At 40.5% G+C, this 26,437-nt stretch overlaps 1 long non-coding RNA gene across 1 annotated transcript in view; it reads right to left on the bottom strand.

Moving 5' to 3' along the window:
• The window catches only part of LOC120502288, a 69,889-nt gene extending 45,212 nt beyond the window's left edge, over positions 1-24,677 (bottom strand). The window contains exon 1 of the long non-coding RNA XR_005627496.1: positions 24,609-24,677. This is a non-coding gene — a long non-coding RNA (uncharacterized LOC120502288). The remainder of the gene's footprint in view (positions 1-24,608) is intronic.
• Between the last annotated feature and the right edge of the window lie 1,760 nt (positions 24,678-26,437).

Here is a 26,437-nt window from a genome sequence, read left to right as displayed (position 1 = left end):
GGGAAGCCTGGGATTGTTTGGGCACCCCCCCCCCCCCCCCGGGAGAGAGTGATAGAGACTGTGCTGGCTTGAACTTTGATATCTTGTGCCGGCACCATAGCCAGGAGAAGAAGGGAGGGTGGGGCAAGGTGCCCAGCCACCAGCAGACCGCAGCTGAAGTTTTAACCCCGTTGGTGCTGAAACAGTGGAAGCTGTATAAAACACTGATCCTCCCCAGCTGAGAACTGAGAGGGGACGGAGGATGTGCAGATGAGAAGGAGGCTTGAGTGAGTGAAGAAATACCAGCAGATGAGAAGCGCCCTAGATAGAAGAGATGATTTGGAGTGGCCTTCTGGCTGGACTTTTCTCTTACATGGCCATGGGACGGAACCAAATCTTCCTGTAATGTAGAGACTGCACCTTGGGGAGGCGGTTGGCCAGAAGCCAGGAGTGACAAAGCGGTTATGAGAAGTAGAGGGAACAAAGACTGATGGGGAAGGTGTGGTGGAGCCCTCTGCCTCCAGCGAAAGATCTTTGTTCCTGAGACCCCCAGGCTCCAGGGGAGTAAATATGAGGAGGACAGGTGTCCCAAATGGTGAGAGGTGGCCACTTCTTGGAACTAGGCAAGGCATTCTTAAAAAGACCTAAGAAGCAGTTGGGATCCATGGATAGTAGTGAGAGCACTAGACATGGAAGGAAGATGGTCACCACGGCAGATTCTCTCCGGGCAGCTGCCACATGTGACATGGAAGCAGCAGATGAGAAGCGCCCTAGATAGAAGAGATGATTTGGAGTGGCCTTCTGGCTGGACTTTTCTCTTACATGGCCATGGGACGGAACCAAATCTTCCTGTAATGTAGAGACTGCACCTTGGGGAGGCGGTTGGCCAGAAGCCAGGAGTGACAAAGCGGTTATGAGAAGTAGAGGGAACAAAGACTGATGGGGAAGGTGTGGTGGAGCCCTCTGCCTCCAGCGAAAGATCTTTGTTCCTGAGACCCCCAGGCTCCAGGGGAGTAAATATGAGGAGGACAGGTGTCCCAAATGGTGAGAGGTGGCCACTTCTTGGAACTAGGCAAGGCATTCTTAAAAAGACCTAAGAAGCAGTTGGGATCCATGGATAGTAGTGAGAGCACTAGACATGGAAGGAAGATGGTCACCACGGCAGATTCTCTCCGGGCAGCTGCCACATGTGACATGGAAGCACAGGAGGTTCCAGCTGTGTTTCCTGGGGAGGCCCATGGTGCAAGAGAGAGACTCCTCTCTCCTGATGAACTGGGGGAGGTTGTGTGGAGGATGGTATTAGATTGAAAATTGAGTGTTAGAAAGGATTGAGTGTTAGAGGAGTGGAAGGAGGAGGAGTGTTTTAGAAGTATTCCATTGTGGATTGTTGTGTGTGTTTTTTTTCTTTCCCTTTTGTCTTTATGTTGTAGATTAATAAAGTGTTGTGTTTTTTCCCTCCATTCCACGGAACCAAATCTTCCTGTAATGTAGAGATTGCCCCTTGGGGGAGGCGGTTGGCCAGAAGCCAAGAGTGACAAAGCTGTTATGAGAAGTAGAGGGAACAGAGACTGATGAGGAGGGTGTGGTGGAGCCCTCTGCCTCCAGCGGATAAGGATCTCAGTTCCAGAGACCCCCAGGCCCCAGGGGAGTGAGTATGGGGGTGTCCCAGTGATGAGAGGCTGTCACTTCTTGGAACTGAGCAATGCATTCTTAAAAGGACCTAAGAAGCAGTTGGGATCCATGGATAGTAGTGAGAGCACTAGACATGGAAGGAAGATGGTCACCACGGCAGATTCTCTCCGGGCAGCTGCCACATGTGACATGGAAGCACAGGAGGTTCCAGCTGTGTTTCCTGGGGAGGCCCATGGTGCAAGAGAGAGACTCCTCTCTCCTGATGAACTGGGGGAGGTTGTGTGGAGGATGGTATTAGATTGAAAATTAAGTGTTAGAAAGGATTGAGTGTTAGAGGGGTGGAAGGAGGAGGAGTGTTTTAGAAGTATTCCATTGTGGATTGTTGTGTGTGTTTTTTTTCTTTCCCTTTTGTCTTTATGTTGTAGATTAATAAAGTGTTGTGTTTTTTCCCTCCATTCCCAGTTGGAGCCTGCTTTGTTCTGTTTCCGTTGTGCCAGAGTCAAACCATAACAGAGGTGCACATGGTGCAGTTTCCAGGCCAGAGCAAAAATACCTCCTTCTTCACTCTCTGTATTAGAATTACCGAGTTGTATGTCAGCCTCCAGAAGACTGTCACTATTTATTCCATTCAGCCACATACTCTTTACTTCCCCAATGCATGGATTAAACTAAGAACTGAGTGGGTCTCTTCATTATTTTCTAATACAATGATTCCCTGTCTATAATAAGTTAGCTACATCTAGATACCCAGAAGCAAATGATGTACTATCATTGCAGTTTCCTATCCATGTGGTTAATTGAAGACCTGTTATTGATTTGAGGTTATTTGAATCAAACAGATATAGCTCAAGAAAATGAATATTCTTTAACTACAATTAAAACATATTACTCAAACATTCCTATTCTTCTAAAAGTATTTCTAGAAACCATAGCTTCCCACATATCCTAGACCTTTCCTAGCTCAATCCAGTTCATCATGGCATTTGCAATTCATTCATGCTGTTGCAGTTCTTTTTCCTAATCCCTGCACTTGCAGTCAAAATTTATAGCTTTTAAGTTTTAAATTTATAAAGAATAAAAACAGTTGTGAAGGCAGCTGGGTGCCCTTTATAAGCACAATTACTTATTCCATCCTAAAAACATTATGTTTTGCCAGAAGCACAGTTGCCAATAGCAAGCCAAAGTTATAGTGCCTCTGTGTCTTACACCATCAAGCCTTCACCTATTCTCCAGCACCACCTGGATATGTTAAAGCTGGCTGAGGTAAAAGAAATAATCATCTTTCAATAAAACACTGAGAAGATAAGGGTTTTGTTTGAAAAACTAAGGAAGTAGATACAAAAAATTACTTTTAAAACTGTTGCCAGGTGACCATTCATGAGAGAAGCTTTGCCCAAACCACATGAGAGTTAAATAACAGCTGTGAATCACCACTATGCCAGTTCCCCTCCCTTTTCTTGCTACGATGCTTCCCACTGTTTTTGTTCAGAATGAACTAGAGTCAGAATGGGAGCTACTTCTTTCAAAAATTAATATACAGTATAGTAATTTGTACCTTAGTGTAAATAGGCAAATGATAAGGCAGGTAATTGTTTTTGAAGCTTTTCTCTTCATTTATCTATGGTCTGGCAGTGGAAAAATCCTTTTAAGATTCTTTATGAATGAGGGACACCTACTGGACAAAATACACCATTAAAAAATCCACATTTCCCTGGAGTTCCATAACCTTTATACTCCAGAAAACTGAGCTTAAAACCACCCACAGCTTCCTTTAAAAGAAAGTGGGGAAGAAGAAAAGGCAAGTGAGACATTGTTTTTGCCTACAAAGTCCTCAGTCAAATCAAAGTGAAGTTTGTACTGAAAACAAGTAAGCTATCAGAAAATTAATCTCATTTTCCTGTCTGAAGTAGTCAACAGAGAATTAAGCAAAGACAAGAATTACTTTTCATGGAGGTGTTCAAAGTACTCAAATACTGTTTAATTTCATTTTTAGATTTACTGTATTCAAAGCTCTCTTTGAAAGAGAAAAGACCTTCATCTCCAATTGATTTCCAGTTCATATTGGTATGGGATTGTAAAGCCTTACGAAGTTGTAAGACTTAGTTGACAAGATTTTTAACAGGGCTTACAGTTGTTCATGTACTCTGAGTTAGACACATGGTGGAAATACTGACAAGATATTCTCAAGTGGTCAAAACAACAGAAAAGAACTTTACCAGCAACTTTAGAAAATCAAGGAAACTTTGGCAAAAGGTTTAGTGCAATATTCAATCTATTTAAAAGACTTCTCAGAGCGTTAATTTAGCCCATTCAAGCTAGCAAATTTTAAGCCTGTTAAACTACAAGTTATTCAAGAATTCCAAGAAAAGGGAATTGAAGAAGAAGAAAGAGAGAAGGATAGAAAATATACAGAAATAAAAAACATACAGAAAAGCACACATATAGCTACCAGCTCCTGGTTTCCCAGGATGATAGAAATTCCAAAAGGAGATAGGGTCCAGACAAAGTGATGGTCTCATGTTTGGTACCCCTTGGCCTTCCTGGGCACTTCCACCAGGTGGGAATTCTGGTCATTTGGCCACTTAGAAACTGGGTTAGAAGAGAGTGGGGCATTGCCTCTGGTGTTCCATGACTGGCAGCCACTGCCAGGCTGGAATATAGGCTCTAGGAGTGGGGGTATAGAGGGCAGATAGCTGCCTCACCAGGGCAAGGCCTGACCTGCCCCTTCCCCCACACACATGAATGCCAAAATATCTCAAGACATCGATCTTTCCAGGCTCTCACACAAGGCTGGAAGGCATATCTGGAGGTCACCTAGTCAAATTCATGTCCTGCTCAAAGCAGGTTGCTCAAGGCCATGTTCTAATGATTGGTGATTACTACAGCCTAGCTGGGCAAACTACTATGGTGTTTGACAACCATCATGGTGATCTTTTTTCCTCTCTAACTGGAATATTCCATATTGCAACATGCATCTACTGCTTCTTGTACTATCAACACCCTTGAAAATAATCAGTCTTTGTATCTTTTTTGCAGGTAGGTATAGACACCAATAAGACCTGTCTTTAGCCTTCTCTTCCTAAGGCTGAAGGGATTCTGAGATCTTGAGCTCTCATCATAGACCCCTTTACCATATGCTGTCAGCCATCCACTTGGACTTGCTCCAGTTTTTCCCCTGCTCGTCTTTTGACCTGAATTTGTGCACAGCACTCCACATACAATCTCACAAGTATCACAAAGAGAGGTAAAACCACTTGCCTCAATCAAGAGCACATTACTGACTTATGTTCAATGTGCATCCTACTATTGAGACAGACCAAGCAGGTTTTTATTTATGCCTCAACATATGTGACACATAAGGTGAAAGATTCCTATAAAGACTGTGCTGGCATCCCTATCCCTGGAGAGGCTTCTCCTAGCAATCAGGGCAGAGAAAGCCTCCATGATGGGGCAAATACCCAGATGCCCGCAAAGAATATGGGTTGCCTGGGAAATCAAGCTGTGGGAAGAACCTTAGCACATAAAAGCAGCTAACTACGACACAATGGAAGTAATTTTTGCTTTGGGTGTCTTGGAGGGAGAGGGGGCTCACTTGTAGGGTCTGCTCGGCCTCCCCACCGCCCCACCTTGCCTCTTCCTCCCTGTGGTCCTGCTTCATCGTTCCCATAAACCAACTTATCATCACGATGACCTCATGCTATGTCACCTATGGTCTGTTCTTACTTCTTAAACCTGAGAAACTTCTTAAACCTTCTTCTCTGAGAATTCATTCAAGGGAAGGAAAGAAGATATAAAATTTGAAGTTTGAGAAGCAGTGTAATCTGAAGTGTGTCCATAGCATGAGGAAGCATACTGAAGCCAGTAAATATGCTTAAAAACATCTAAAATGTACTAGCACAAATTTCTGAACAATTCAGTTTTTGAAGGTTGCAGCTTCAGGACTTGCAGGGAACAAGCCTAACTTTTAAATGAGGGGGTTGGAGGGGAAAAGACCGGTTCATGCTACCCACTCTCAACTACCTCAATCATCAACACATGCCCCACCTCTTTGAAAATGCTACTCATTTGACCACTCCCTCCACTGATACGGTAGCAAGACTTACTCCTACAATTACATAGGAAATTACCTGATTAGATAGAAACATTGGAATTTCCTGCCAGCAGAAGAGAGCAATTAGATAGGTTTGGGACGTCTGAGAATATGAATTCATAATAATAGCAGCAATACACAATTTACATACAGTTCTGGAAGGTATTTCTATTGCTACCCAGATTAACACAGGCTCAAATAGCCCTGCTACACTGTCCTTACACTTCTGCTAACATGGCACACATTCCCATGTTCATGTGGAGTGTGCAGTATTTATTATGAGTGTTTTCTCCAGCTGGAAGTCACCCAGTCTTGGATCCAAGTGAACTTTATAGTGTTAGTCTGTAGATAGTTCCTTGCTTTATGCCTTTCTTACTTTCTAATATATATATTACCTTTGCTACTAAATACCTCAGTTTACTTTCCCAAAATGTACTGGAATTGAACCAATAAGTGGCCTTAACTGCTACTTGTTATTTATGCCACAAGAGAAAATCTCTTTTAGATTGTGACAGCTAACAACTGGCCTGAAGGCCTCACAGACACAAGTAACCTTGACCTTGACTTGATCAGCCTGTACTCATGAGAAAAGGAAGTGCTTTCTTTAAGGAAGAAAGCACTGAAAAGCAGAAGAACCCCGACATGATGCAACAATAGCCAGCTGTGTGGAGAGTGGCAGAGCGGAAGCCCAGTGGAGAAGAGGAGTGTGGAGAGCTGCAAAGGTCCAGACCTACAATTAAGTAGATGGGCTGCTGGGGACCATGGGAGTTCAAGTGTCAACCGGAAAAAAAAGCTATAGTAAATGTATGGACCCTTATGCTGGGCAAATGAGGGATAAAATATGATAAGCAGGCACTGCGAACTTTATTGTTATGGTGCAAGAGCCAAGGGGTAGATGCCACCACAGAAGCCACATTTAGTACTAAAAGCTGGGAATGGGCTGGTGAATTGATATTTGAGTCAGCCTCTCAAGGCAATGAGACTGCTAAAAATACTATGACTATAGTATGGAGGTTGGTGCAGGATACCTTGAAATTGCTGAAAGCCAAGCAAAATGCAAAAGCAGCAGCTAAGGCACCATAGACACCCCCCACCAGAACACCCAGTGATAGTGGAGCGCAAGAGGGAGTGGCTGGGGGAGCAGGTGCCGCATCGAGTTCAAGTTTGTAGGCAGAAGGGATGGGCGTGAAACTAGAAGGGGAGTGGCTGTTAGCCAAGCCTCCTATCCCTGCAACACCGCCTGCACCACATGCACCTTGTCCTACACCTGCAGTTTCCACAAACCCATTCTATGCTCCTCTGCCTGCAGATGACTGATGATGAACTTATGCCAACAGCCACTGCTTGATATGCCCATTCACAGCCTCAGCATGCAAAAGGAAGCCATGAGCCGAACGGCGCTCAGCACTGAGAGTTCTGGTGGGGAGCTGCCACCACCTGGGGTCACAGGATGCTGCATCGCACTACATCCACAGTCAAAGCCTGAGAGACCCAAGGAACCCGCTCTGTTAATAGATTTGCAGGATCCTCACAGGGGAGGCCCAAGTTGTTGCCCCCGTGCTGGCCCTCAGGAGGATGTTTTTACCATGCAACTGGTATCAGTTATTATCTCAGCATACAATGAGGTTAGCTTTTGGAAACATATGAAATTAATGGCAGTTGCTAGTGGGGATCTCAAAGGCTCTGAATGAATTTGTGTACCTATGCCCCACTGTCCTTGGGTGGCTGCGGGAATCCCTGGGCAGGTGCTGTCAGGGTGACCACCTTCCTGAGAGCAATTCCCTCCCGGTCCAGACCACCAGCTCTCGCAGCCCACCTTACACTCAGGCCTGGATGGAATAACTGTGTGTTCTACCAGAAAATGAAGGCGGGCTCTTCACTCAAGGAATCCAACTGGGTTTTATTACAGGAACAGTGGAAGGTCTAGGGAATGTAGGTTCCAGGTGAAGTGGAGGGTAGGACGGGCTGGAAGGTCCACAACCACCAGCTGAAGGGTCTTGGGATCAAGAAGCCAGAGAGATGGTGCTGAGCTCTCTCACAGAACTACAGCGCACCCAGGCACAAGGCACTGACAGCCCCCAGCAGGGGCGGGGAGAAGATATATCACTGGGGTAGAGTGGGAGGGGATGGGACACAAATAAACCAACAGGGTTAGGGGAGAAGGGAGGAGGAGGGATGCAGTGACACAACCACAGCCAATGGGGAGCAGAGTGGGGAGTGGTTCTGAACAGAGGCCAATGGGTGGACAGAAGGTACAGAGTCATCTAGAACAGGGGAGGGAGTACTATCTGAGTGACAAGACTAGATTTACATAAAGGAATGGAGAACCTTGGGAAAATGTTTCAGTTTCTCACCCTGAACTAAGGGGGTTTCCTCCCAGGGCATTCCCACTTCAGTACCTGACCCATGGCTTCCCACAGGAGCCTGCAAGTGGGATGACTGGGGAATTTCCAGTGCTGCAAAACAATGGGCGTGCACCCAATATACATGTGCCCTTTAAATGGCAAATTCTTTCCAAGTTATACCAACTGGCCACCAAACATGGACTGGGGTCTCCAGCCATAGCAAACATGCTATGATTTCTAGTTACCAATGAAATGACACCGTTTGATATCAAACAAATGGCTGAGTTGCTCTGTACCCTGATTCAATACATGATGTTTGAATCCACCTGACAGCGATATGTGGAAGAGTAAGGGCTGCATAATTTAGAGGTGCTGCAGCAAGATCCACACTTTGGGGTAGGGGTCCCTCAACTTCTGGGATTGCCTCCCATAGATAACCCAGCTGCAAGCACACCTATATCCCTTGATATTGGCACATGCAAGAGATTTAGGAATGCAGGCACTGATGAAAGTTGCAAACATGGCAACACCAACTCAGAAATATGCAACAATTAAGCAGGGCCCCAAAGAGTCTTATATGCAAATTACAGAGTGATAATAAGATGCAATAAAAAAGCAAATAGTAAATAATGATGCAAAAAAATCAGCTGATATTGCAATTGGCATGAGACAATGCAAATGAAGACTGTAGGAAAGCTGTAGACTTATTACCAAGAGAAAATCCATTTTTAGATTAAATGATTGATGCATGTGCTAAAGTTGGAACTGAACCCTATAACATGGCTTCATTAGCTAATTCTTTGGCAGCTGCTGTGAGGTTGTCATGCCAATGCTATAGATGTGGGCAACAAGGCCACATGAAAGCAAATTGTCCCCGTAAGTCCAACTAATTGGGGACACATCGGAAACAGAGATCTGTGCCTATAGTGGGAAACTGTAGCCTGTCACCAGTGACAAGACACACTGAGTTCATGCAGCAAGACTTCACTTTATTCAGGTCTAGCTCCCTTATATACCTTAGGAGCCCATGAAGATAATCCTCATTGGCTGAGCCTGTTACTTCCTGCTCAGCCAGCCAATAGAAGCCTGAGTCTCCAATGGCCTGGGCCTGCTCCTATCAGCCGAATTGTAGGAGTCAGGTAATTATGTAACTGATCACATATTTTCCTTGTAATTTTATAATTATTTATACTTTGAGGCCTACAGGCCAGCTGTAAGCCACCACAGTAACCAATGCAGAAAATCCAGTCATTTTGCCAAGCATTGCAAGTCTAAATTCCATGCTAACAGACAACCTCTTAATGGACGGAGAAACAGGAACAAGAGTGTGAAGGGGAAAGTTGCACACAGACACAAGCACCTTCCCATCCCCTAGTGCAGACCTAGGCTACTGGCTCATGGGGAAAAGAAGAGGATCAGCTGGCATGGGTGTTTCTACTGCCCACACAATAACTATAGACTCACTAAAGGTATATAAAATCCGCCTTAAGGCCCATTGGCCTACTGGGAAGGGATTAAGTGCATTACTATTAGGACAATCAAGTGCAACATTACAGGGTATTTTTGTCCACCCTGAAGTTATAGATGCAGACTGTACTGGATAGATATTTGCTATAGTATCAACACCTACTCCTCCTGTAAACATTCCAGCTAAAAGTCATATTGCTCAGCTTGTACCTTTTAAGTCTTTTGTTCCTAAAACAGACTCAAAGCTGTGAGGAAACCAAGGCTTCAGGTCAATGGGGGAATCTCAAGTATACTGGACTCAGGTTGTATGTGATCAAAGACTAAACATGGTTTGTACTCTTACAATGCCTCAGGCAAATCCATCCCACATCAAGGTTAATGGGATGATAGATACTGGAGCAGACATTACTATCATATCTGCTAACACGTGGCCTCAATCATGGCCCACCATGGCTGTAGGATCTATTGTTGCTGGCCTTGGAGGTACCACACAAAGTTACTTGAGTAGTAAGTCTGTGTTAGTTAAAAGGATAAGGACAGACAGCCATTATCCATCCCTATGTTACTGTTGTGCCACTCAGCCTATGGGGAAATGATGTCTTGTCAGCATGGGGGATTTGGCTGGGAACAAATTTTTAACAGGGGCCACTGTGCTGAAGGGCACAAAGCATCCTACATTAGGCTTAAAGTGGCTCACTGAATGATGTATGTGGGTTGATCAGTGGCCCCTTGAAAAAGAAAAATTAAACACCGTTAAATTGGTAGTTCAAGAATAATTAAATCAAGGACATATTGAGCCATCAGTAAGTCCATGGAACACTCCTGTGTGATTAAAAAGAAATCAGGTAAATGAAGTTTACTCCATTACTTAAAAATTAATGCAGTTGTTCTCTATCAATCATGCAGCACCACTCAAGATCAATGGAAAGTGCTGCCAATAGGGTATGAAAAATAGTCAAACAATTTGCCAGTGGTATGTTGCACAGGCATTCTCAATAGTAAGAGAACAATTCCTGAGATATTATTGTTATCATTACATGGATGACATTTTAATAGTAACTTCAACCAAAGAAGGCCTTACACAGATTCAGCTAAAATTGATGCAGGCACTGCAAGAGTTTGTGTTGCAAATTGCATCAGAAAAGGTGGAACAACAACTCCCAGTAAAATACTTAGGAGTTAAAATATTAGACCAAACAGTACAGCCGCAAGCAATTCAATTTTCAACAAAGATCCAAACATTAAATGATGCACAAAAAATTTGGGTGTCATCAACTGGGTACGACCGTATTTAGGGTTAATTACCCCACAATTATCACCCTTCTTTAATAGTCTTAAGGTGACCCTGAGTTAACTTCTACAAGGAAATTAATTCCAGAAGCAAAAGCCACACTCAAAACAGTAGAGTGGGCCATAACAAACAGACAAGTTTATCGACTATGCCCTGAGGTTTCTATTACAATAGTAATTGTTATTGCTGTTTTACATGCTACAGGTATTATTGGTCAATGGGACATTCAGTGGTCTAACACACTACACATTTTAGAATGGGTCTTTTTGCCCCACCAACCTAAAAAGACAGCATCCACTATTTTTTAATTGATTGCACAATTACTTAGTAAATGCCATCAGAGATGCTTGCAGCTGAATGCTAGGGATCCTTTTAAAATTATCATTCCAGTACAACAAGAATACTTTGAATGGTGCTTTACAAACAGCACAGTGCTACAAAATGCCTTACAAAACTTTACAGGGCAAATTACCTATCACCTACCCAGTCACAAACTGTTGCAGCTGAGCGGTACCAGACAACACTGTGTTGTCTTTGAAACTGCTAAACAATTGCACACCCTTGAAGGGTCTCACTGTTTTTACTGATGGGTCTGGGAAAACAGGAAAAGCCATTGTGACCTGGAAAGACGTCAATGGATGGCAAACAGTAGAGGGTCACGATAGCGGATCATCTCAGTTAGTGGAATTATGTGCTGTAGCCCTGGCTTTTCAATGTTTCCCTCATGTTCCCTTAAATTTTGTAACTGATTCTGCTTATATTGCAGACATCACACAATGATTGGACTGATCGTTGTTAAAAGAAATTGATAATGCTGCATTATTTGAATTGTTAAAAACTTTGTGGCATGCAATCCAAGGCAGAACTCATCCCTATTATGTGTCGCATGTTCAGAGTCATACAAATTTGCCTGGCTTAACCACAGAAGGTAATGCACAAGCTGATTAGTTAGCCAGTCATGCCTGGACAGCACCACACCCACACATGCTGGCACAAGTGAGAGCATCACATGCTTTTTTTTCCACCAAAGTGTTCAGGCCTCACAAAAACAGTTTTTGTTAACAAATACCAAGGCCTGCAATGTTAATACCTATGATGATCGTCAAGGCCACACTGCATCAGTGCACACCCCTGTGGTCTGTGAGACTTACAAATTTAGCAGTGAGATGTTACACACATTTCTGAATTTGGTTGGCTAAAGTATGTACATGTTTGCATAGGCACCTCTTCATCCACTATATGGGCTTCATCCACTATATGAGAAAAAAGCCATGATGCTATTACACATTACATATTACAAAGGCAGCTAGCCTTTGCTGTCCTAGGCATTCTCCACACCATTAAAACTGATAATAGCCCTGCCTATATCTCACAGAAATTTCATCAATTCTTGCAGTTACGGGGTGTGTCACATCTCAGTGGCATTCTTCATTCCCCTGTAGGCCAAGCCATTGTTGATCATGCCCATGGCACTTTGAAGCACATCCTAGAAAAACAAAAAGGGGAATGTCTGGTGAAACCCCACAAAGTAGGGTGGTCAAAGCTCTGTATATGCTGAATCACCTTATGATATTGCCAAACTCCCAAAACCCCATAATTTTAAATATTTTTTTTTGTTATCACAATCCTCCAGTGACATCCAGTTGCCCAAGCCTAAGGTATTGGTATGAGACCTCATTATCAACATGTGAGAAGGTACTTGGGACCTTGTCACTTGGGGGCATGGGAATGCCTGTATTTCTACAGATGCTGGAATTCAATAGGTACCTACCTGGTGTGTGCACCCTGCTCTACACTCTGCTCTGGATGAGAACAAGCAACACCTCCTTGACGGCCCCTCAGCTGACTCCATGGAACAGTAACAGTGTTTGGGTATCGTTGCTACATGCATTGAATCACACACAGTTTTGTGTGTCTGTGGCACAAGCAGAATAATCTTTTGATACCTGCTTAGTGGGAGTATCCTTGAATTGCGCACAAAGTAACACAAAATATTGTCAAAATGTGATGCTCTTCCCAGAAGAATTGTAATACCACAACCCGCTGGGAACTACAGGTTCTTTGGGATGACAATTTACCTGTTGCTTCACTTGAAGCCCAAGAGTTGGACATTTTAGGGACATTAGAAGGATGATTCAGCAGAAAGATGTATATTTTTTAATTATACACCAGGACATGATATGTAGGACTAAATTGGAATAGGAAAGCAAAATGTTACCCCTGGTAGTTTCTGAATTAAATAAATTGGCTTGCTTTATAACAAAAAGAGTAAATGAAATTTCCTTAATTTTGAGTGCTTTGGCTATAGATGTAGATAGTGTGCGGCATGCTACCTTGCAAAATCGTGCTGCTACTGATTTTCTTTTGTTAGCTCATGTGCATGGTTGTGAAGAGTTTGATGGCATGTGTTGTATGGTGGCTTTTCTGGGAGAGATCACTGGCTGGAAGGGTTAGGTTTGTCAATCTGGGTGAAGAGTCTTGTTCAAACTGGGCTTATAATTTTTTGTACTATCATAATTATTTTGCTCATTTTTTATACATGTCTGTTATCCTGTCTGCAAACGGTCCTGCAAAGGATGATAAAGACTGCCTTTGTAGTCAAAAAACCAAAAGAGGGAACTCTGACTGCTAACAGCTGGCCTGAAGGCCTCACAGACACAAGTAACCTTGACCTTGACTTGATCAGCCTGTACCCATGAGAAAAGGAATTAAACATCTTTAAGGACAAAAGCACTGAAAAGCGGAAGGACTTAACCGCAAGGAACAGATGCTGGCCAGTCTTTGGCAAGCACACATGCAGGCAGCTATTGGCCAGTGAATTGGGTGGTAACAAGTTACTACCAATAGGGATTGAACATGCAGTTTTTGAAAACCATATAAATATGAGCTGTGAACAATAAAGATTGCTATTGCTGTTTGAACCTTCGAGTGTCATGTCCATCTCTACTGCAACATTAGATCAGTCCATTAGATACAAATGTTTGAATAAGAGGGAAACAGTATGCCAGCTGCAGGTTAACCAAATCAATATTTATGTTTGCTTGTTTAAAAATCTTTTAAATGCTTTCACTAAGAAATAATTTTGGCCAAGCATTACAGTTTGACAAAGTTACTGCATCAGGTTTCTTCATACATTTTTAAACAGCATGAATGTGAATTATAGCTACATAGTAGCACAAGGCAGCTCAAATTCAACTTGAATTTTAGTTTCAGAACTCAAAAAGAAGCTTGCTCTCCACAAAACTCCTAGCAATCTTGACATTCATATAGCACTCCCTACCCCAATATTTAGTGAATTTATACCATCATTTCCCTGTGAGACCCCACAGGGGTCATCCTTTCCATTCTTCCATATAGGGGGTAGAGGCTAACAGATACTATTGTATAATGTGCTAGGCAAACTTGCAATATAGAAGTTTTGAGATCTGCTCTTCTCTTTACTAAAAACAGAAAAAAAGCCAGAGATACAGAGTTCATCTGTGCAGTGACCAGCTCATTAATGACACCAGTAACATGTGATAGAGCTCCAAATCAGCTAGACCTTCAAGACAATTCTGCCCAAGCTTCTCACTTACAGCAAGTTACTGGGAAATTTTTTTTAACAAGTAAATAAACAAAAAAACCCAGACAGTTTAAAATACCAAGAAATTAATGCATCATTTGGATATCAAATACATTATTTTGGTCCAAATGAGGAGGAAGAAAAACACAGTGGTTGCAATAATAAGATATATGAAAGGTTTCAACATAGCTTCCCAAGCACAGTACCATCTGACCCCTAGAAAGGTACTTCTAGGTACAAGTCCTGACTTTTCATTCTCTTTGCTTTACAGCAAACTGCCCATGTTTCCACATATGTAGGGGGTTTCTGTGCTGCTATAAAACTTAAGCAGGCTTGTGAGCTTCCTCTCACATTCCTTTCACAATACATTCTCCCAAGGCAGGTTAATGATCTCCCTTTTCCTCCAGGAAGGTCTATCTAACCTTTTTTATTCCACAGTAATACAGCCAAAAAAAAAAAAAAAAAAAAAGCCAAGGAAAGCGAAACTACATTTTACCATGCTTCATGATCCAAATGGCTAGACAACTGAAATATCAGAATGCCATGGCAGGCTTCTGTGTCTTATTTCATAAGAAAGAACATTTTATAGTCAGGTATTGTAAGGAACACAATTATACAGACCCCATTTAGGAACTGGGTAAAATCCATGTCAGAGATTCCCAAATCATGTTTGTCTCACAATAAAATACTCAAGGCAGTAATTATGTTTCCTATCTTTCTCTTAGACCTCTCATGCTGCAACAAAATGTATACAATTGTTTTACTACATTTAACATAACTATAATAAAGAAATCCTACTCCTTACATGGTGAATGTTTATTTTCCTGTATTGGTCAGTTGGTAAGAACTGTATTTAAAATTAAGAGAAATATATTTATCTGTGAAATACAAATACTCATACAGAAAATATTTTAGTAACTATTTAGGAAGTAAGCAAACTGTCTTGGTTTAGAGATAAGTTTTGGAAAAAACACTCTGGAATTAGTGTTCCTATAAAGAAAAGGCCTTCAGCAATTCCTTCTTGCTGATAAGAAATGAGTACTAGAGTGTGAAGATGAAAAAAATCCAATTGTTTATTGACAAAGTGCTCACATGGCACACAAAAAAAGAATAAATGCTAGATATTAAATGTCAGAGCCTTATTCCTCCTACACACACACACACACACAATAAAAAAAAAAAACTAAAAAAAACCCCCAAAAAATGAAACAAAATGCCAGGGGAAGAAAAACTGGCTGGCCTCCTGGCAGGGAGGAACAAAATGGCACCACCAAGAAAGTTCATGCAGCAGCTCCAGAAAAAAAGAAAAAAAGATGGGAACCTGCTGAATCTCCAATGTTGGTCTCCTCCTCACAGAAGACGAAGTGAGTGGATTCAGGGTACTTTCTTTTTGCTGCACTGGCTTTTTCTGAGGTCTGGGGCTAGGATGGAAAAGCTCCTCACAGCTCTCTGCAGATCCCCAGCTGATCACCTCTCCGATCTTGGATCAAAACCAAGCTAACAGTTCAAGAAAAAAACCAAAAGCTGACAAAGGATTGCCGTCTCCAAGGCCAAAGAAAAGGGGAAAGAAACTTCTTGCTTAAGCTAACAAAAAACCAAGCTAGTTAAGCAACAAAGTAATGTCAGTCCAAATCACACCAAGCATGTCCAGGAGTGAGGCTTGGAACAAAGCCTGGGCAAGAGCCCCCAAGGCTTCCACCCCTCCCCAGGACCCATCTCAAAACTACAGCAACCATTTCTGGGCATAGAGCAGAAGATTAGGGGATAGAGTATCATCATAAAATCACCCCAAGACACAAACAAACAGGTCTTTAATCTATCTTGACTCCTTATGAGATGTGTGCACAGTCTTTAGATTAATTTAAAATGTAGAAAAACATGGGCCTATTTTACCTGTGGTAAGGAAAATTAAAAGTGGTGAAAAAAAGTTTAGATAGCAGAAGAAAAGACAGCAGGGAAAACGCCTGTGTAGTTCTTACACAACAAACATGAAAACACAATTGGCAAGAGTAGAAATATTATTGACTTGCCACTATGAAGGGGCTTTTCAACTAGAGGAAGTGTTTCAACAGTCAGTCAGCAGGTAGCAACTGAAATACTAATAGGCACCCTGAATGTTTTTTACAAAGAGAAGTGTTTATTTCAGAAGCTACTACTTGATGCTGGGAAAAAAGAAATGCCCAGAATTTAAATGGGATAACTGCTTAGCTATAGCTCCAGCACTGGTTCAGGAGAAATATCTCCCTAGGAGTGAAAAATAAGCTATTAAGAAGCACATTGCAAGAATTCTGGGCCCAACATTATGGATAGGGTTTGCATGGCCAGGTTTTAGTAGCAGGGGTAGGGTTCCAGAGGTGGCTGCTGTGAGAAGCTCTAGAAGTTTCCTCCATGTTCAGCACAGGCAATGCCAGCTGGCTCCAAGACACATCCACCACTGGCCAAAGCTGGGCCAATCAGAAATGGCAGTAACGCCTCTGTTGTAGCATATTAAGGAAGAAGAAAATAATTATTGTGCAGGTATAATTTGAGACAGAGAAGAGAAAAGTGAGACTATGTGAAGGACAATTCTACAGACACCCAGGTCCTTGGTGAAGGAGGGGGAGGAGGTGCTTCAAGTGCTGGAATTGAGGTTCCTCTGCAGTCCATGGTGAAGACCATGGTGAAGCAGCTGTGCCCCTGCAGCCCATGGAGGAGACCCATGCTGGAGCAGGTAGATGACCAAAAGAGGCTGTGAACCCATGGGAGTCCTGTGCTGAAGCAGGCTCCTGGCAGGGACCTGCAGACCTGTGGAGCGAGGAGATCACACTAGAGCAGGTTTCCTGATAAGACCTGTGACCCTGTGGGGCCTCACACTGGAGCAAGCTGTGACTGAAGGACCCCATGGAAAAGTGACCCATGATGGAGCAGTTTATGAAGCACTGCTGCCCATTGGATAGATACACATTGGAGAAGTTCAAGGAGAGCTGTCTCCATGCTAGAGCAGAGGAAGGACTCTTCCCTGAGCAGTGGCTGGAACAACTGTGATGAGCTGATAGTAATACCCATTTCCCATCTTCCTATGCCACCAAGGAGGAGGAGGGAGAGTCTGTTAAGGAAGGAGGGATGGGGGAAGGTAGTTTTAAGATTTATTTTACTTCTCATTATCTGCTCTGATTTTGTTGGGAATAAAGTCAATCACTATTGTCACATTCAGTCTCTTTTGCCTATGGTGCTATTTGGTGAATGATCTATCCCTGTCCTTATCTCAACACATGAACCTTTTGCACTATTTCCTATCTCCTATCTAGTTGTGGAAGGAAGTGATAAAGCAGCTTGGTGGAAGCCTAGCATAGATCCAGTCAGGATCAACCTACTATACCTTGAAGGGTGGAAACTCACCTGGATTATTGCTTTTAATACCATCACTGTTCAGTAGAATTTGATTTTTCAGGATATTTGCAGACATTTTTGTTGAGTGATTGGAGAATAGTAACATGAATATGGTACTTTATTATAGTAGTTATGATAGGCTATAGATAAAAGTTAAGGTATAGATTGGTTCTACTGTATTAGGATGCTCAGCAAACAAAAGTATATAATGCATTTGTAACCTAAACTAGGGGTCTCCAGGTCTGCCTGCAGCTGCAGCTGACAGCTGTAGGCACAGGCTCTGTCACCCATGACCCTGGACTGCTGTAACATCTTGGATTTAATAAACTGCATTTGGAAGAGCCACTTAGAGTCCTGCATCTTTCATTTAGGCTCTTACAATTTTTAATAAGCATTCTATGTAAGCTGTGTTATGGTATTAATTGCATATATATATTATGTGAGGCAACTATCAAATATATTTATTTATTTAGTTAAGCTTTTTTCCTATGAATTCAATAATCAAAGACTTCAGCAGGAATAGTTATGTCATCAAACTGTTTTTAAAAATACATCTTATTTAAAATGGAATATTATGACATGTCATTAACAAAGATAAAGTAACCATGGTTTTCTTCCTTCTTCTATATCCAAACAACCTGAAAATATGTATGAAAAAGTATACAAGCATACTTACCAATTATGATAGTTATTGTGCCCCACTGTGACTATTTTTACAGCACAGACATTGTCACTGCTGCTGTGTAGTTTTGCACAACAGCAACATTTACCACTTCCTAAATAAACAGGGTTCTCACACTTCTATGATACTGGCTTCACAATTTTACAATTATTTGTGAAAACATTTAATTGTCGACATGTAAATCTCATTCCATGACTTTTGATTTGACCCAGTCATTAGACCCCATTTGTGATACTATAATTTGATGCCAAGACTTTTGTAAACACTTCCATCAACTAATAGATGAATCAGAGGAGATGGAGGAAAAAATTATTCAATTTTGCTTGCAGATTGGAGATTATTCTCTTTTGAAGATACTGTTAAATTATGTAGATATATTTGCTCTCAGAAACTAGAAAAAAAAATTAAGCTTGAAGTAACCAAAATTCTCAGTCCTCCTTCCTCTGCAAAAAAATGGCATGCTACTCAAAAATTGTGCAGTCATATATAGACTCTTAGAAATATGTAGGTTGGAAAAGACCCATAAGATCATCAAGTCCATCTTTAACCTACCACTGCCAAATACATCACTAAACTATGTCCCTAAGTGTCACATCAACCCATCTTTAAATATCTCCCGGGATGGTGACTCAACCACTTGCCTAGGGAGTCTGTTCTGCACATGACATTCCCAGTAGCCTCTTTATCATACAAAATGATCTGACAAATAATACCCAATATGATAAAGTATTTTTAAGTGAAGCAAAATATCCCAATTCCTTGCTACTGTACAACCTCTCTTCTCTGTAGCAAAGCAGCTGCAAAGATATTGTGTCTTTAAAAATGTAGGAAAGAACATGACACCATTCTGTAATTTCCAAGTTAATGACAATTAAGTTCATCAATAAAATCAAGGCTAATAAGCCCAATAATATATCATGTTGACATGTTTATTCAGCTACTTAAATCAAGTTGCCATCTTTGCCCACACTGTGCACTGTACCAAACATATCAGGGGTTTTGGCACCTTCACTCCCATGCCTATCTCAGAAAAGCAACACATAGCTGTAGATAGAGGCCATATGGGTTAAAGATGGGAAAGATTTCCAGAGACAGTGGAAGGAAAGATAAAACTACAACTTCCATGGACATAGGTAGAACAAGCTTCTGCAAAGATGCAAGAAATGCTTTAACTTCAATATTTTTCAAAACTGGGCAGTTGCTATTACAGAAATCTAAGGTACAATCCACAGACTGGCCCTGTCATTAGGTCCTGTAGCAGGTTGTTCCTGCTAGATGTGTTCCTGCTGCAGCAGAAGCACAAGTAGAAGAAAAATATAAGATTAGAGGGAAATCGGTGAGGAAGAAAGAGAGAGGTATAATTCTTTTATATAAGAATTATATATTATATAATGTCTCTATAAGTCTGGAGACAGGGAAATTATACAGGTGTCAGGACCTGGAGGGGAAAACCAATCAGAAAAAAAGTGCTAATGGCTCCTTAGTTGACAAAAAGTGCAAGGGAGTCTGAAGAGGCAAGTGCTCAAAAGGGATAATTCCTTAAAGCAATTACATACATATTATTCCCAGTTCTGTAATATTTTAGATTTAGCTGTCCTTCTATTTGAAAAATATGCAGGTGTAGAGAAGGGGATTTGACTATATTTCAGAAATTATTTTCATAGGTTTATAAAAATTGCTGGTGTTCTTACAGAGGAAGAGACGTGGAATGGGGAAGAAGAAAGTATTCTAAAAGTACTTTTCCCTTTATTTATTGGCAAAAAACCCCTTAAAAATAGAAAGGAGGGTAATGAATAGAGAACTGAAAATAGAAATTAGGGAAATGAATAAAGAACTAAAAATAGAAAGAAAACAGTAAGGCAATAAAGACTGTTGGTTATCCCCACTTAGAAGACAGAGGAGAATACCTAGCAATTGTGCTTCAGCAGACATGGAAAGGTATATATCAAGAGTAAATTTTTGAACCTGAGTTTCTTGGAGACATTTAGAGAAATGAAATATGGAATTTTATGTTACATTATAAATCTTAGTGCAGTTTACTATTCTGCTGTCATTTTCATTTTCAAGTTTTCCCTTAATGTGAATCTTCCTTGCTGTAATTACATTCTTTTAGAGTTAGTTCCAATTCACCAGGGTCTTAAAATTCTTTTCTCTTTGCACAAAATCTTGGTATATATTAAAACTATTTTTCACTCCTTCTGTGAATGCATTAATAAACCTGTGGTCTTGTTATTCTCAGAAATGTTACAACAGGGTAAGGCTACAGCCTTCTTGAAACATGGGAGGTCAAAGTAAAAAGAACCCAAAGCCAAGAGATAGGAATGATGCCCTAATTATAAAGGGATTTTTAATTTTTCTGTGGGGGGTGAGGATGAATATTTTCTGTGGTTACTTGTAGTAGCTCTGAGGGTCAGATTTTTGTTACAGGTTTTAAATTACAAATTTAAGTAGATTAGTCCTCATTTACCAATAGTAGCTTCAGCAAAATAGTAGACTTCTGTAATTTTAGCTCTATCACTGGCTTAAAAAGAGGTATTCACTGAGGGGAAAAATACTTTTGTTTGTTTTACTTGTTACATGGCCCCCTAAAAGTCTGTTACATCTATGCATGATTTGCTAAACCGGCACCATCTTTAATACTTATAGAGTACAAAAACTAGACTTCAGATTTTAACATATAGGAAGGCTGCTATCAAAAGTCATCTGGTCTACTATTAATTCTTGTAGTACAGTCCACAAACAGAACAAGCCAAAGGAATTATATAAATGTGCATAGGCCAGGAAGACTGGAAACATATAAAACAATTAGTTAACAGTCATGAGTAAATTGCTCCCAACACAGAGTGATTTCTTTGCTGCTTCATTTTAACTATTATGTTACCAAGTAGAGATGGCAACACAAGAGCCTTGGCATAGCTTTTTCACAGTTATTCCTGGGAAACATCTTTCTCTCCCTTTTTTTCACTACCTCAACACAAAGAAAAAAAATATTTCCTGGACTTACTGCGCATTAATCATAAAAGAGAGAGTAGGGGTAGGGGGAAAAAGGAGAGGAGCCTCCGGAGTCAAAGATCAAATCTTCATAGAAGTATGATCAATGCTCATTTATTGTTAGGTTCTGGGTACATTTATATGGTTATCCAGGGTTCAAGCGACACGGGAAAGTATCTGATTGGTTAACAAAGCACCGTGCATAAAACAAAGAGCATTTCTTAAACATATCTTGGTCACGTAGCTTAGCTTTCAGCAATATCAGCAGAAAATTTTCTCATCCACTGCAAGCATCTTCAGACCATGTTCTTTCACATCTTTTTCCTTTGGATGCAGTTGGCAAACATTCTCATGCTGGCTGCCCAAGGGCAGTATGCCTCTGCTATCAGGCACGTACACAGAGTGTTTGCAAACATGCTTCTAAATCCACAGAGTGTCCATTGTTTTGCCTGCAGGTTTGTGCACATAGGCTACAGTGTCTGTCCAAAATGCTCTCTAACACATTAATATTCTCATTTCTTACAAAATATTTAATTTTATGTTCATTTTTTTAAGATGGTGTGAAATCTGTTCTCCTGGCTAGTAAATGGTTTTAATAACTATAGAATATAAAATGCAGCTCTTCATGTCTTCAACACATTTTGATTGCTCAGTCATGTTGAAACCTAATGTCAGAGTTTGACTATGTGAGTACAATCAACTGCTAACTGGGAAGCACTTACTCAGGCCCATCTTTATCTCAGCTAGAAGTGCCATTGATACCTCTGTGTATCTCTTTTCCTAAACAGGCTTACAGAATATTCAACTGCAGAAGTACCTAAAATAAACTCAAACTGGAACACAAGTTCTAAATGTGTTCTTGTAGAAATACTATTATAAGGTACATGAATACCCAAATCCTCTAATCCATTATGACATTAGGATAGACAAGTAAAAAATCATAGACAATTTGGTGGATTTATTATTTGAATATATAATGCCACTAAAGAGTGAGAAGTCAAAATGACTGAAGTTATAAAAAATATCAGCAACGATGCCAGAAATAAAAAACAGACTTCTATCCACACTGTAACCTGCACAGAATCCTTTAACAACTATATGAATTGTTGTACGGTGGGATTTGATGAAATATTAATCTAGTAGCTCATAATAATAAAAACAACTTTATATCAACATGTACTCACTGGAAAACATAAATATTTTGTCTCCTGTTCTGATAAATCATTCATTTTAGTCTAATATTTCTTGATTGTATATCTCTCAGAATCTTGGCCCAGTCCAGGAATTTGAATCACATCAGAAGTCAGAATCCTGGACCTCATGATGTCTCATTTTAAATATGAAAACATCTTGTGCCAAGCAACATTGTTACAATGTCAATAAAATGACTATGTGAAAATTGATTTTTGTTGGAAGTCCACTAGTGGCTGTGTATAAGTAATCAACTTGTGAAGAAGAGCAGAACAAAAGCAATGGAGGCACAGAGATTTTTCCATTGGATAAAAAGTCAATCAAGACCTGTATAGAAATTATGGGTGAATTTTCCCATCTCCTTTCAGTAAGATTAATGTTCCACTATCTGCCTCGTGACTTGCAGTTTTCCTGAATGGTGTTGCTTCTTTGAAGAAAGGAATACACACAGAACAGAAGGATATGCACAGAACAGAAACAGAGGTCCAAAGCTTATTTTTTCTGAATACCTTACACTAGTATGCATTTATTTAGCTTTCACGATACTCTAAGAATAACTGATCATTACCACCATAATAATAGTTGCTTTGTAGTATGACATCTGTTGAAGCAAACACCTGCAATACGACCATGCAGTTTTAGAAATCTTTTTTCCTTTTTCCAGCTTGGCTTTCTAGCTTTATTCTGTACATTCCAATATAGGTTTCAACTAAGAATTGAAATGCAAGAGACAGGACATTTACTGATCCTGATAGCTTGAATTAGATTCTCATGTACTACATTTATCTCAATGGCTACACGCTAACTCTCTTCTGATGTAACCAAAATGGTTTTTTTCAGCCATAGTTACCTTGCTTTGCCAACTCCCCACTGCTGTTCCTCATCAGATTACCAGTAAAAGATGGAACCATCTCCAGGTTCCATAAGTGCCTCTAGCCATTGGTATTTCCATGCTTAGTATTGCGCTTGAACTCCAGTGCACAAAATGCACAACATTGCACAGACACTTATGGATAAATTAAATAATTGCAGACTAAATCTAACAATGACATTAATCTACAATTCAGCATTTTCCCTAACCTTCAAAGCTTATTAATGGCTATGTTGCTTTCTTCTGTCGGGTAGAGTTGGGCTTTTATAACTTTGCAGTGAAGAGTGTGTTGCTGCAGAACAAGTTTTAAATATGTGGCATTGTTATGTCTATAAAGCTGCAATCATGAGGAAATACACTTTTTTCTCCAGACATCCATAGTTTTTGGCAGTCAGAGTCATCAGCATACCCCAGGGAAACAGAATGGATATCTATCTACTGTAAGTGGGAACTTACGTAGTTCTTTGGCATTACTGAAGCCATGTGCTATGAGTCTATTTATTATAAAACAGATATTTACCCAAGGGTAAAAGGAAACTAAAAATAACATAGAAAATCTTCTCAGTGGCAAGCAAAAAACATGTACTTCATTAGTCTGTGGCTTCATGAAGGAGTAAGTACTTCAATCTATTTAACCTGGCCTTCAAATGCAGCCTGATGTCTAGCTCCTCTTCAAATCAAGATGGTGCTCTAAGGCTCAGCTTCCTTTAACCTCTTTGTCTATACTAATACTGCATGTCTCTTATTTCAAAATCCTGTCAAGATTTCATAGTAAGAAAGAAAATAATCAAACACAATACTTCTTATTATGTTATTCTGTACTCACTCTCTCGGTGAGTCAAAAATAGGTCTGTACTGAGGACAATATGAATTAACCAATGCAACTTTAGAGAAGTCAGCATGAATACCAGTGCTAATTCACCTCACTTTAGAGAAGTCAGCATGAGTATCAGTGCTAATTCACATGACATATAATTTCCCACAGTCGGGCTTTTTTTAAAATTTAGAGTTAGCTCTGATTGAGCCAAGTCAGATAATATCCATTCTAAGCTGTCATTTACTTTTACAAATACATACTCAGTTCCACTTTGTACTGTTTAAGAGGAAACAGACATACAAAACTGCTGGTGGTATTTACCTTGTGCAAGTGCCCAGATGTGCTCTCTGGAAGAGGAGAGACTACCCCAGGCCTAATATGACTTGTTCCAGATAGCTCCAGCAGCCCCAATGCCTCTCAGCTCTCTAGCCTTGAGCTCCATAGGGGAAGCACAGCTGAGAATGGGCAGAGCATGGCCCAGCAGGGGGGTGGTGAAGGAAAAAGGAAAAAACAGTTGAATTAACTTTCCCCAGGTCAAGTCTGTTTTGCCTGTAATGGTAATTAGTACATGACCTCCTTGTCTTTGCCTTGACCCGCAATATTTATTGTCATTTTGACCCCCTATCCAGTTAAGGAAGATGCACTAAAAAAGAACAGCTGGGAGAGGATTTGGCAGCCACGCAATGTCAAAAAATATCTATTGGAAGGCTTGGTTATCTAATAAAATTATTCTTTATTAAAAAGCCAGTGCTACAATACATGTACACACAGAAACAGATCAACAGATATTTGCCAGGGTTGCTAAAATAACAATTTTGTTTTTAATTCAGAGGTTTAAAAAGAAAATTCAATACTCAAAGAATAGGCAAAGGAATAAACTATCAAAGTAAAAGGAAAGGGAAACAGTCTATCAGATTTTAGATTAAAAGGAGGACTGACAGCAACAGTTACCAAGCCACAAGCCTAACTGGAGAATTGATATTAGAGAGGAAAGCCATTATTTTGTACTCATGCTCCACAGAGCCATGTGTGCAATTATATTCATGCTTAGTCAGAATAAAAGAAGAATGTCTCATGTGATGCTAATGTCTTCCAGGTTTCTGACAACACAGTTACTAGGTCCATTCTTCAAGAAGAATGATCAGCAAGTATAGTTCTATAAGATTAGAGGAAAAAGGTCATGTATCAAAGAATAGCTGATTTTCTCTTAAAATTAAATAGCGGAGGCAAGCTTACACTGTGTAACTTGCATAACTAATTCAGATTGGCATGGCTATAACTACTAAGTACGGAACACATCACAAATTAAGAACAAAATTAAGAAAAACAAGAAAGCTCCCAATTTGTAGAAAGAAGTACAATATGCAGTTAGCTGCTAGACATCCCTAGAGCTCTTGTTCTGTAACAAACACGATGAAGAATTAACTATTATGTTCTTAAATGAAGCTGCTGTGCATAAGCATCAGGTCAAAAGTGGCAAATGGAATGTCCTAAGCATTATGCAGATCAGTGGAAACGCACAAATCCCAGCCTCTGAAAGTTTGCAGTTGCCTTGTCAGACAAGTAAATGGGCTTAAACAAAGAAAGACAATTTGGGAAAACAAGGGTAACAATAAAACAAGTGTCTGGCATAAAAGCAGCTGCATTAGATGTATTTGGTAGAAAAAATGTGAAGCCCTTGCAATAAAGAAAGTCTCCATTTTGGGGATGCCAACTCTACTTCAGGTCATAGAGCAAGACAGCAGAGTGTCTTTTATATTTCAGCTAAAATGTAATTTGTGGAACAATTGGAAAGGGAGAGTAAAACTCAATAGCTAAAATGCTTTCACTTCCTAGTGTTTGGGAAGGAAACAATAAACATTCCCTTGCTTGAGATTTACAGTAAGACACTTCATACACTATTAAAAAAAGTCATTCTTCACTGTCAACAGGGTAGATGGCAAGTCACATAGCAATATATATTAACTGTATTGCATATTTCCACATTTTTAGAGTGGAAATTATGTTCACTAATTATATTTTTTTCTCTTCTACTAATGATTTTTAGTTTATTATTTTACTGTAAGCAATTGTACAACAAATTAAAGATTGAAAACACATTACTCTCTGCATAGTCTAAAGATTTCCCCCTCCTTTGAAAACCTGCCAAA

The sequence above is a fragment of the Passer montanus genome, unplaced genomic scaffold (assembly GCF_014805655.1).
Source record: "Passer montanus isolate IOZ18808 unplaced genomic scaffold, ASM1480565v1 scaffold214, whole genome shotgun sequence".
NCBI lineage: Eukaryota > Metazoa > Chordata > Aves > Passeriformes > Passeridae > Passer > Passer montanus.
This window is presented reverse-complemented; position numbering and strand designations above follow the sequence as displayed.